At 38.8% G+C, this 12383-nt stretch overlaps 1 non-coding gene across 1 annotated transcript; it reads right to left on the reverse strand.

Moving 5' to 3' along the window:
* Positions 1–5864: 5864 nt before the first annotated feature.
* Positions 5865–5936, reverse strand: trnag-ucc (transfer RNA glycine (anticodon UCC)). Its single transcript has one exon. It is a non-coding gene; the product is annotated as a tRNA-Gly (tRNA).
* Between the last annotated feature and the right edge of the window lie 6447 nt (positions 5937–12383).

The raw sequence follows: 12383 nt of genomic DNA on the forward strand, positions 1-12383 counted from the left end.
TTGAGTTTTTAATGATGCAATAGTGACAGTAATGCTGGTTAGTTGATGTTGGCTATTTTTAGTTGAGCATGAACTTGATCTATAGTTGTTGTTTTTTTTTTCCACCAAGTGTGTTACAGCGCACAGCAATTTCCCCAGTGTTAATTTAACACTCTGAGTGTGGACACATATAGACACTGAAGCAGTGTTGAAGTTAACGAGATAATTAGGTGATTAACAAAGTGATGATTGATCATTATTGAAGACACCTGATGTTAATAAGCAGAATCACCAAAGGAGAAAACCAAAAGTTTTAAGCAACCATTATAGCGGTCAATGTTTGCATTAGTTGGGCTCTTGACCCTTAAATCTACAATATTAGGGCGTTTGGCTGCTGTATTTGAGTTAAAACAGCCAGACATAAGCTCATGTCATCAGGTGATGATTATGTTTTAACATATTCATTGATTGACATGAATCACCTAGTGTATAATCTATTATTATTATTATTTTGCTTATTGTAATAGCCTTTACAAGATATAAAGATTTTGAATATATTTTTTTTACAACCTGTTTAAAAAAACAGGTCTTTCACATCGGCACACATAGACATCAGGAACCAGTCCATTAACCTCAACAATGGTGACAAATGGCATATTCAGATAAACAGATCAACTCTGAACTCTCATAATTTATTCATGCCGCAATGCATGATGGGAGTTATGGATGAGTTCTGATTGGTTACAACATGCTTTTTGATGGTCACCGTTGTTGTGGTTCTCACGCTGATTCTTCATGTCTGTGTGTCTAAAATTAAATAAGCTCTTTTTTTCATCATCCGTCTGATTATGCCAAAATTGATTGCGCTTTTGTTCAACGTTTCTTGTCTGTAAGGAAATCCTACATCAAATACTCAAGTCACTATATGATAATTATGTCAAGCACAGTCAATGCCGCCTGATGACTTTTGCTCTTGGCTTGTCTGGCTGTTATAACTCAGTAATTGCAACCAAACAAGACCTAATATTGAAGATGTAAGGGTCAAGAGCCTAACTAATGCAAACACTGACCACTATAATGGTTGCTTAAAAATGTTGGTTTTCTCCTTTGGTGATTCTTATTAACATCAGGTGTCTTCAATAATGATCAATCATCACTTCGTTAATCACCTAATTATCTCATTAACTTCAACACTGCTTCAGTGTCTATATGTGTCCACACTCAGAGTGTTGAATTAACACTGGGGATTTTGCTGTGCAACAGATTTTTTGGCAACGTGGCAATCAAGAAAAAAAAAGATTCAATAGATATTTTTTAAAACTGCAGTAGCATTTATACTCAAATGGAGACATGAAGAATCAGCACATGAATCTCAACAATGGTGACAATTAGAAAGCTTCATGCTGCAATGCATGCTGGATATCAACACAAAACCTCATCATTGTTGAGATATCATCATTGTTCATACGTGATTCTTGATGTGTGTATCTAAACTATACCAAAGTTGTTGTTTTTTTTTTTAAATAAGTGGTGTTTTCATAACTGGATGCTCAGTTTTTTGTTTTTTTGTTTTTAAATCTAGCATCAATATTCAATGAAAGAACAGACACTGGATAAAACCTGTGTCTTTACCAACACTGATCTCCACCGTGGTAGTGAAAGAAAAAAAAACGAAAGAAAAAAAAACGAAAAAAAAAAACGTCTAAACCTCTTCAACTCTCTTCTGTAGACGTCTGACAGAAATAAATTCAGTGTGGTAATAAGTGAAGCTGGTAATTTTTGAAGCTGGCAGTTTTAGGAGTTTAATCAGATCTTGAGAGATTTAATGTCTTCTTTAATTTCAGTTGATTTCATCTAAGGCTGTGGCTGAAGTCAGTTGTTTTTGTGTTTTTCTTCAGCAATTTTGTTTGTTAACAGCTGGTGTTCATCACTAATGCTCAATCAGAACGTGATCAATCATATAATTATCTCATTAACTCAAACACTCTGTAGTGTTGACACATTATAAGTGTTAATTTAAAACTGAGGATTTTGCTGTGGGTTTTAAAGGGTTAAAGATGCACGATGAAAAAAAAACAGCATGAAATGTAATTTAACAGTAATAAACTGTAATTAATTTACGGCAACACACTGTAGAAAAACAGTAACATGCTGGCTACCAGAGCTGCCAGTAGATTACTGTTAATTCAAGAAAAAACAGTAATATACTGTAAAACACAACAGTCAGATTTACTAAGCAAATCAAGTTATTTTCTCTAAAATATTAGTGAATGTTCATAGAAAAACAATTATGCAAAGTCATTAACTGGTAAGGAGAGTAAATATTTAATTGTGCCTAACTGGTGTGTTTTTGTACAAGAGAGATCTGTTAGTTTAATTTAGTTTTGTGGGTGACCATTGTGCTGGAGAGTAGAGCTTGTGCTTCAGGCAATGATGAGCCGCAAGCACTGAGGTTTTGCTGCTTTATTTAAAGACAGTAATTGTGGAATTGCTGATATAGTGACAATCTCTTTACTAAGTACTTTATTACACAAATTTGTGATTTTGTTAGTTAATGACAATCTATAAAGATTTGAGTAAAAGTCGGTTGCTTTCTTATTACACTTTAAGTGTTTGTGGGTTTATATTAAGAAATATTTCTTCTTAGTGGACTCAAATTAAAAAAGTTCACTGTACTAACGCCATATAAACAATCGGTTTTATTTTTTTTTTTCAAACTGAATTGGTTTGAAGCAATTGGTTTCCAAAATAAAATGAGTTATGGTATAATAACGGTAACATACTGTAAAAATGAAGAGCTGTAAATTAACGGTAGAGAGCTATAAAATAACAGTATAATGCTGGCAACCACAGCTGCCAGTAGATTACTGTTATTTTACAGTGCGATTTTTTAGAGTGTAAGGTTTGGAATATTGTTGGATGTTGCTATTGTGGGATGTTGTGTGTTAACATTAGTAAATACTACAAAAACAATCCATAATTTTGTTGGTAAGTATAGCTTGTCTGTTAAGAAAATGTAAGCATTGTGGAAATGTGTTCACTGACTCCATATTGGGTGAAAACGACATGAAATGTGTGAATGGTATGGCCACAAAAGACAGACGCTGTGTTTAGAGTTTTGAAAATGTGACAACTGTTTGGACACACGCTTGTGAGCGACTGAAAAAAAAACTGTAATAATTGAATGACAGTGGTGATGAGTTTCTGGATGTACTATACATTCAATATATGATTACCACATAATATATGTCTCAACTCACAAACAAATGAATCATGTTCATTCATGTATTGCATTCACTTTCTATTGCATCGAATTATCATCATTTCCTGAAATGTGTCATGTGAAATGACCATGCTTAAAATACTAAACATACAGTATTGTGTATTTCTTTTATATGTTTGTTGTTTATGTGATTTACAATATTTGATGTACTATAAACTATTAAGCAAATCAAGTCAAATTATTTTATTTAGCAACACAGGTGGAATTTAGTGGAATTAATTTGATTTCAATTCTGTTTCCTGACATTCCAATTCCAAATCCAATTCCATTCCAGGAAGTGAACTGGAATTTACCATTCATTCTCAATTCAATTCATGAATGGCCCCAATCCTGTTTGGAAACATGTGGCCTAACCCTGAAGATCGCAGAGATTGGATACATTAATTTTGTGCTTTTTTTAGTTCGTTTTAGCTGTATAAGTAAAACTTAATTAAATCCCACAGACATGCCAAACCAATGTACTACCCTAAACACTACTCACTAGTCTGAGCAGGAGGAGCAATCTGACTCAGTGAACAAGCCTGCATTCAAGTGTTAATACCCAATGAAACATGAATGCAGAACAAAAATGCATACTTACCCTCATTGTAGCTGGTATCAATTCATCATGGCACGAATTCATAGTCCTTAGGACAGTAAGTACATTCTCCCTGGGAAGAATAGCACTTTTTTCTGCATCTTGATCTACCATGGAAGAAAAACTGAATTTTAGGTTTAAAATTGGTTTTGTTAAAACCAATCAAACTCTTTGCACTGTTATGTTATAACATATATGCCCTTTACGTTGCGCAAGGCTTATATATATATGCACACACATACGGTCTGAGATAAAGTTATCAAATCAACTGTAAACATCTATAAATATTATTCCCTGTCATGCACAAGACTAGTTTTCTTTTCAGAATATTCCTTTTATTATTAGTAGGGTATATAAAAATAATTAAGGAATATTCTGTCTTGTGCATGACAGGGAATAATATTTAGATATTTTTACAGATGGTTTGGTAGCTTTATCTCAAAAGGTTATGTTGTTTAATGGATGTTCATTATTTCACACATTGAAAGTTGTAAAATTATTATAAAGCCCATACATTTGTTTCTAAAATTAGGCTATTAAGGCTTGTGCAACGTAAAGGACATATATTAAAGTCTACCTTATCTAATTTGCACAAAGAATTTACAGCAGTAAGCTACCTTAGACAGTGCAATGTGTATCTGCGAGTTATCAACACATTACTACTGAAAACCATTCACATAAACGTAAAAACAACAACATATTCATTCATTATTTAGCTCGTATTTACCACAAGCCAAACAAGTGATGTCATGGTAACTAAACGGATAATTCAACCGAATGACATAAAAACTGTACACATGAACATATAAAACGATCATGTTCATTCATAACTTTGCGTGCAAATCAACCTTTGATGATATAATAGTAAACAAAAGCAGACAGCGTAAAGTTTAGTAACGACCAACGGAGCGAAGCGGGCGTTTTCGCTCAACAACTAATTGGATATCATTATTAACGGCACCAAAAACGTAACCTATAAGGTAATATATATAAATAAAGTAACTTACCTTTGATAGATGTGCTGAATAAAATGAACGAGGCAGATCTTCACTGAGAGTATTTCACGCTCCGAGTCGGTATGAAAATGGCGACTTCAAACTTCCCGGGGAGGCGAAACACGGAAGAGCGCCACTAGAGCGTCAGTGGACAAAAGAATATTGCATCCGTAGTAGTTTAGCACTACCATTGAGAATGAATGGGAAACGGTTTAGGGCCGTTTAGCTAAACTATGCACGGCTGCCGCGCGCGAGACCCGGGTCCGATTCCCGGCCAATGCAGGAAAGGAGGTCTTTTAATTAAGTTGTGTGTGTGTGTGCTTGCATGTGTGTAAGGTTCTTTAAAATGAAGCCTGATTTACTTGAAGGAGCTCCAACCTTTGCACACCGACCAACCCCCGTTCCCTGACGAATCTTTTCAGAAACTCATTAGTCCGTCTATATTCGTCAAATGCCTATAAAACTTGTTCACTTTATCTATAGGTTGACGAAGTTTAGCAGTGGGCAATATACTCGTAAATGCGGTGTTAATTCCAAACGTTCTCCCTCCTTTCCGAGCATTGGTGGTTCAGTGGTAGAATTCTAGCAGCGGGCGATATGATCCACGTAAATGCGATGTTACTGCCACATGATTTCCCATCCTTTTTTTTTTTCATGTTCCCATTATGAAAAGTAAATAATTTAATAATAGTAAAGTGGTCCAAATGAGGACCCCCTGTAATGTGTAGCATTCAAGATATTGGGAGACTCAATAAGATCAAGGCAGGTTGATTTGTTTTTTTCATGGAGTAGTGGCTCCTTATGCTGATGTCGGTGAAGTCAAGTGGGCTGGGGGCGAAGAACACCGGATACAGCTCCTCGTTAGTATAGTGGACAGTATCTCCGCCTGTCACGTGGAAGACCGGGGTTAGATTCCCCGACGGGGAGACCCAGCTCTTTGCTGCTGCTGAACGACTCATCCAAAAGATTTTGGTGCTGACAGAGGTCACAGAAGGAGTTCTGCTTCAACGTCAGCCAGAGCCAAAACAAATGCGTTGGCCGGGAATCGAACCCGGGTCAACTGCTTGGAAGGCAGCTATGCTCACCACTATACCACCAACGCAAGTGCCCGACTCCAGCTTTTAGCCATCTGAAAAGAATGCTTGAAATGCGCAAGTCACTGATAGGGCAAAAGGAGCTGAAGCCATCTTTGTTTGTATCCCGTCATGTACGAGAGAGTGCTGTCTTTCCATGCGGGCTAAAGAAATCTGGAGCTGCGACGCAGAAAGCGCAAAGGCCGCAAGTACAGAACGTGGTGAGGCGCGCTTCGTTCCACTGCCCATTGGCTGGTGGCCAGTTTTACTCTTGACACTCCAATACAGCTCAGTTGTAAGCAGGAACCCCAAAAACAAAGATCACCCGCAAAGGCTCCTCTCCACGGAAACCTTTACTACACCTTCTTGGGCCTGTGCACTCGCTGCACTAAACCACTACGCTCACCAAGGGTAATCTAGGGTGCCGACACCTGTCAACGTGATTTTAACCCCCCCTTCCCCTCACTTTAAATGGGAGGAGTAAAAGTTAAAAAAGAAGAGGTCATTTCTGCCACCTCCATTTTTCATCCGGGTGCAGTGCATGCTGTCCTTGGTGTCCTCTGCTGCCCACATCTAGCCAACCAAAAAGCATACAAACCACCCTCAGACGTAGTCGTGGCCGTACCTTCCAGCGATCAGCCGGCTGAACAATTCCTAACATTTCCTAACAGTATTTGAATACTTCCAAACGTCGTCTGAACATTTCTGAACGAAGTCCGAACGAGCTGCATACTCCTTTGTAACTACAACCGAACAGGTCCTAATGCAAATCCTAAAGCTTCGAACAAGTGGGACAAAGCAGCCAATCAATTCCTACCAAGAGGAAAGAGCCAATCGGCCATCGAGTTGACATACCAATCGCGCCGCTGATTGGCTGAATGAGTTTTGTGACATTCCAGCTGTTTACTGGACATCTGCTAACCGGAGATCGAAGGTAAGCAAGATTATCAAATTACAAATCCGTAACACTAATGTCAAACATCAAATTATGATTTTATTCTGATCGGTACATGCTTGCGTAGCAAAGTAAGCTAACTTAAAACTGACGTGTATCAGTTATCGCTAGCTAATGCTAATTAACCCTTTGATGCATAACATGGGTCATAAGTGACCTGACTGAGTTTTTATTTTCGATATTTTTGCAAGAATTCTATTTCATCATTCAGTATTCCAAGTATTCAGTCCCTGTTATTTCAGTCATGGCTGAGTGATTATTTTCTGAATGTATGTTAATCATTTATTATTTCAGGTAATTATTATATAACTAGTTTTTAATTTCCACAAATCGTTGTTCATTTTCCTTTCATACTTTATATACAAACACAGTTTTTGTAATTTTACATGAAAATCTATTTGTACATTTTTGCAAGTAGAAACTTATTTACTGCAGAAAATAATTAACCTGCCACATTTTTTACCACTTAACATGTCTTGCATGTTTTTTTTTTATATTTGATGCATGTATATTTGTACATTTGATTCACATTTAAAGTTAGTGTTATTCAGTGATATTAAATTATATTTTTACCTGAATAAAACCATTTAACTTAAGCTAAATTAGTAATTAGTTCTTAATTAGTTTTTTTTAATCCTACATTATTTTTAATATTATTAATAATAATAATAATAATAATAATAATTTTAATGCAAAAAAAGGTTTATCCCACTTAGTATTTCTGTCTTGTCTCTAAAAAAATAATATATATATATATATATATATATATATATCTTTCTAAAATATAATCTTGTCTGATGTCCTCATGTGACTGGTTGGTAGCTCAATCGAAGAGAATGCATAACAGAAATGCACAACTGCATTGATTTGGTCCATATTATTTTTCAGATATGACCAAAACAGGCAAATCTTCTGCTTATTGGACTGACATCTGCTATAGGTATGCCCAGGGCACCTTCCAGTTCAGTACAGGCAAAAGGCCTGGAAGCAGAAAATGGAAGGAGGTCCTGGAGCGGATTGATGCCTGTCCTCTGCAAAGAGGGAACAAGGTGGACCTGTTTGGCAGGCACATAGAGTGCACTTGTGGGTTCCACAAGGTAGGTAATGATAGAATATTTAAAAAGCAAGATTAGTCCCTGTATCATGTAATAGACTATTTAGTGGACAATCCTCTGATCTATTCTCAGAGACCACAGTTCTGCAGAACAATTTCGTGAAATTATTTAACATGTATAGTATGACTTTCGTTTGTTCCTAATCTTCATTTTCTTCCAGTCAACAGATAAGGTCTTGATGGAGGCAGGGCCTGAGGTAGAGGCAGGCGGCAGCTCAGAGGAGGCAGGGACATCACAGGCAGAACAGGGGGTGAAGTGTTCTCTGTGTAGTGTGGTTGTGGAGGCAGAGAAGTTTTCAGAGCACCTCTCTGACTACCATGCTGAAGAGAGTTGTGACAGCTGTGGGGCCAAGGTCCAGGGTGCTATTGGACTCCTCCAACACATTGAGTCCAAACATTATGGGGCCCTATTGGCTCCACGTGACAGCCCTTCAAAAAATCCCACACCGTCTTTGTGCCCTTCACCATCTCCACAGCTGGTTCCACCTCCACAGCACTTGCCATCTCCACTGCCAGCACTATTGTCTCCATCCACACGACCATCTCCATCCCCACGGCCATCTCCATCCCCGCGGCCATCTCCATCCCCGCGGCCATCTCCATCCCCGCGGCCATCTCAATTCCCGTGGCCATCTCCATCCCCGTGGCCATCTCCATCCTCGCGACCATCTCCATCACAGCAGCCCACTCCATCCACGCGACCATCTCCATCCCAGCAGCCCACTCCATCCACGCGACCATCTCCATCCCAGCAGCCCACTCCATCCATGCGACCATCTCCATCCCAGCAGCCCACTTCATCCATGCGACCATCTCCATCCCAGGAGCCCACTCCATCCCCAAGCCACTCTCCGGCTCTACAGTCCTCACCTACACGGTGCTCTCCATCTCCACAGCTCACTCCAACCTCATGTCCAGCACCCTCACTGCAGGCCACACCATCTCTGCCTCAGGCTGTTACTGATTGGGAGAGCTTTCTTCCCAGTCAGTTTAAGAGAGTCCTCCAGCCAGGAGACTGGGTGTGGATTGCTAAGTGCCTATATGAGCCCACAGGGCAGCTGAGGCAGAACATCCAGGCGAACTGGTTTTATCCACCGATGCAGCCCAAGCCATCTCCTCCTGAGCCTGGGTGGTACTTCCGACAAAGGATGTTCTTGTGGGCACCGATGAGGATATGGGGCATTCCTCTTAAATGCCCACAGTGTGGTCGGAAGATGCACCATTCAGGGATATACCCGAAGGTCAGGGAGGTGATCGACATGGATAGCCGCTACTACCTGGTGGGTGGGGACTATCCACGCTGCAGTGCATGCAAGTTGCCAGTATGCCCATGGAGCCAGGACATCCTTTCACAACTGGATGTGGCACACAGGACCCTGTTTCCAGCGGTGCTGACCATTCAGCTAGCCCTTGACAGGAAATGTGTGACCTTCCTCAGGCCAAGGACCAGTGGCAACAGTTCCTCCTACTTCCAGTCAGCATTGGAGGAAGTCCACAGTGAGGAGTGGGCACGACGGACCATCCAGTACCTCTCTGACTGTGAGCATCATTTGAGAAAGGTTTCCCTGGTCCAATCTGCGATGACACTTGCCTTTTCTGCACCTGCACCCTTCAGGCCACTTCCACTTGCCCAGTGGTTTGAGACTGTCCACTCCAACGACATCCTCAGTCATCTGGATGGGATGAAGGGGGTGATTACCTCCACCTATGGCCGAATCCTTAAGATGGATTCTACTAAGAAGGTTTGAACATCAGGTTTATTTTCAGCCATTCATGTTAATTAATTGGAATATTTATAATTTCATCAAAAAAAAAGTGTGAATTTGTGTTTTATATATTGTAATTCACCATAAAAAAAAAAAAAAAAAAAAAATATATAAATATATATATATATATATATATATATATATATATATATTAGGGGTGGAGCCGAACCCGAATACGGTATTCGGAAAGGCACAAATAGCGTGTTTTTAACGAATACTTATTTCGAACAAATACCTTAATAAATATTTGTATTCGGGAACAAGAAAAACGTTCTATCAAAAAAGCTGCGTTTCCTCAGGAGACCGCAGTCACTGTATGCCCGCATGAGTGAGTGAGTGAGTGACATTCAGGAGTCGGGGGGTGGGGGTAAAAGAGGTGACTGACACAGGCTGCTCCACAAAGCAACAGAGAAGACTCGGCTGGGTGAAAAAAGACTTCACTGCGTCACTATTTTTGATGAATATATTTCTGTACCTTAACTGGGTTTATAACTTTGGGAAGCAGAGTTTGATCGGGAGATTATTCTATTAGGGGCCGTTCAAATGCGCGCTAAAGTTCGTCGTTATTTCAAATGTAGACGCGCGGTATGCGCGCTCATAATGAAAGCAACGCTCACACGGTGCTATGCGCTCGTTTTTTCCAGGCGCGTCCGCGCCGCATCGAGATAAATATTCTATAGTCTTGGATAAATACAAATAAACTTTTCAGAATGCCACATGCGCACGCAGGTCATGTGACAAGAACCAACAAATCAGCTTCACCCTTTACCTTATACCATTGAAAAAACAGCCAATCATATCTGTACATGAATAACCATTTTTAAAGACATTTAATAGCAGAGCTAATGCAAGCGATTTTTAATGCTGGAAATCCATTTATGCTTTGCTGAAAAGCATAAAGCATTTTTTCCGTGTCGTCATTGAGTGATCAGGTCATGGTTGCTTAGTAACGGCAGACGCCACGAGAAGTTCTTTCAGAAGAAGAACATTTTTATTTTTATTCTGTTCTGCATCCTCCAACAAGGACAGGTGCTGGTGGGGTTCATAATGTTCATAATGGTATTTTATTAGTTGGTTTAACCATAGATGAGGTAATGGCTGTCATGTTTTTATTTTTTTTCTATGACGTTCCTTGTTACATATTCAAAAACATCAATCAATATTGCATATCCATAATTATTATAATGGATATAATTACAGAATACTTACACTATAACGTAAATTAAAAGTTAAGCGCACAAAAAAACCCCAGGATTTTTACACTTATTTTGAATTTTACTCGAATACAAATACAAATACAAATACTTTTCCCCCCTCAACAAATACAAATACAGATACAAATACCGGCTGCTTTGCACACCCCTAATATATATATATAAATATATATATATATATATATATAATTAAGACTGTCAGAATGTCTTTGTTTCCTTATGTTTGTAATTCAGATCACCAAAAAGTTGGCTGGTGGCATTGGGGACACGGCTGCATGGATGACCAACATTGGGAATGAGCTTGGCCAGGTTCTGAACAGTGTTCTGACAACAGCTGAAACGCTACCAGAATGCTGGCGAGCCAGAGCCTAAGGTCATCTATGTTGATCGGGATTGCGGCAGTCAGTCAGGTGGGATTTTCAAATTACTATTTTGTTACATGTGCATTGCTATATATTTTTCAAGAGTTAATAGTAGTGTAAAAAAATATTTTCTCCCTATTGGTGAGGGTAATTAGTATTATTTTATTTTTACCGTCAATGTAATGTAATTGTAATAAATTACAATGAATGAAAAGTATGTTGAAAAAAACATCAAATGCATACTTCTTTTTGTTTTCATCCTCCACAGGTACACCTGCTGTGCTAAATCTTTTTCGGCCATGGAAGTCTATGGTAAGGCTAGATATCTTCCATTTTATGAGAAGATTCAACTGCGGCCTTACTACAGAGCACCACCCTCTCTATGGTAACTTTTGTTCAAAACTTTCCTCCTGTATCTTTGAATGGGATCAGGAGGATGTGAAAGAACTTAAGGCAGCCAAGAGAGGGGAGTGGAAAAGCAGCCATGGAGGACAGGCTCCAACTGAGGCACAGCTCATGGCCAGCATCAGCCCAGGTGAACTGGCAAAGCACTGTACACTCAAAAAAATGATTCTTTAAACTAACTCAATTCAATTATGGACAGTGGTTCCAAACAACCAAACAACATATAAGGATTTTTTTCAATCTTTTCAAAATTATTCTGTTAAGACAACACAATTGAATTAGGAAAATCAATGTGAAATAGTAATGTCCAACCAAATCAATGTAATCAATGTCCTTTAACTTAAAACCATTAAGTTTAGTCAGCTTGTTTTGGTTTACTAAAAAATAGGCCAAAGAGCTCATAATTTATTCATGTCGCAATGCATGATGGGAGTCATGGATGAGTTCTGATTGGCTACAACTTGGTTTTTTGGTGGTCACCGTTGTTGTGATTCTCACACTGATTCTTCATGTCTGTGTGTCTAAAAGCAAAAAAGCATTTTTTTTTCATCATCTGTCTCATAAAGCCAAAACTGACAGATCTTTTGTTCACAGTTCTCTTGAACTCTGTAAGGAAAACCTAAGTCAAGTACTTAAGTCACTATATGATGATAGCTATTT

The sequence above is a fragment of the Garra rufa genome, chromosome 2, assembly GCF_049309525.1.
Source record: "Garra rufa chromosome 2, GarRuf1.0, whole genome shotgun sequence".
Taxonomy (NCBI): Eukaryota; Metazoa; Chordata; class Actinopteri; order Cypriniformes; family Cyprinidae; genus Garra; species Garra rufa.